General features: G+C 53.5%; 1 pseudogene; it reads right to left on the bottom strand.

Moving 5' to 3' along the window:
- Positions 1-7: 7 nt before the first annotated feature.
- On the bottom strand, positions 8-1,025 carry LOC115284601 (annotated as a pseudogene).
- Between the last annotated feature and the right edge of the window lie 17 nt (positions 1,026-1,042).

Raw genomic sequence — 1,042 nt, 5'->3', positions numbered from 1 at the left:
TGGGAGCCGTGGTTGAAGCCTTTCCCACGCTGGGCTCGCGGGCAGGGGCTCTGCCCGGTGTGGGCTCGCCGGGGAGCGCTGAACTGGGAGCTGCTGTTGAGTCTCTGCCCACAGACGGGGCACCGGTAAGGCTCCTCCCCGGTGTGGGTCCTCTGGGGGACGCTGAGGCTGCAGCTCTGGCTGAAGCTTTTCCCACACTGCCCGCAGCGGCAGGGCCCCGCCCCGCTGCGCGTCCTTAGCTGCGCAGTGAGGTTGGAGCGCTCCCTGAAGCCTTTCCCACACTCGCCGCACTTGTGAGGCTTTTCTCCTGTGTGGGCTCTGATGCCGAACAAGGTAAGAACCTGGGCTAAAGCTTTTCCCACATTCCTGACACTTAGAAGCTTTTTCCAGTTTCAGAAGTGGCTGGTTGTGTTAGGCAGAACCTTGACAAGGGTTTCCCCTACTCAGGAGATGCGCACAGGTTTTCTCTCCCGCATGGATGGTCTGCTGACTTCCCATGTCCTGTGACAGGGCTCTCCCCTCACACTCGCCTGGAGGATGTCTGCATGGCCCTCTTGGCAGAGGCTCATCCTTCCCATCTCTTTTGGACTCAAGGCTCCAAAAACGGTCACTAGACTTTCTCCATAGGGCCTTTTCCACTTCTGCCTGCTCTGAATTCTCCCACTTTTGATTCTCTTTTTTAGGTCCATTCTTTAAAAAAAATTTTTTTTTTAATGTTTATTTTTAAGAGAGAGAGACAGAGCGTGTGTTGGGAGGGGTAGAGAGAGGGGGACACAGAATGCGAAGCAGGCTCCAGGCTCCCAGATGTTAGCAAAGAGCTTGATGCGGGGCTCGAACTCACAAACCATGAGACTATGACCTAAGCTGATGTAAGACGCTTAACCGACTGAGCCACCCAGGTGCCCATTTCCATTCTTGATCTTAAGAACTGAAAGAACAGAAACATGCTAGACTGTGGAGCATAACACAGGAAGGAGGCAACTTACAATTAAAGCGCCATCAAGAAGAATCCCGAAGTGGAATACTTCACAATATTCAGTCT

Source organism: Suricata suricatta, unplaced genomic scaffold (assembly GCF_006229205.1).
Source record: "Suricata suricatta isolate VVHF042 unplaced genomic scaffold, meerkat_22Aug2017_6uvM2_HiC HiC_scaffold_11675, whole genome shotgun sequence".
NCBI lineage: Eukaryota > Metazoa > Chordata > Mammalia > Carnivora > Herpestidae > Suricata > Suricata suricatta.
This window is presented reverse-complemented; position numbering and strand designations above follow the sequence as displayed.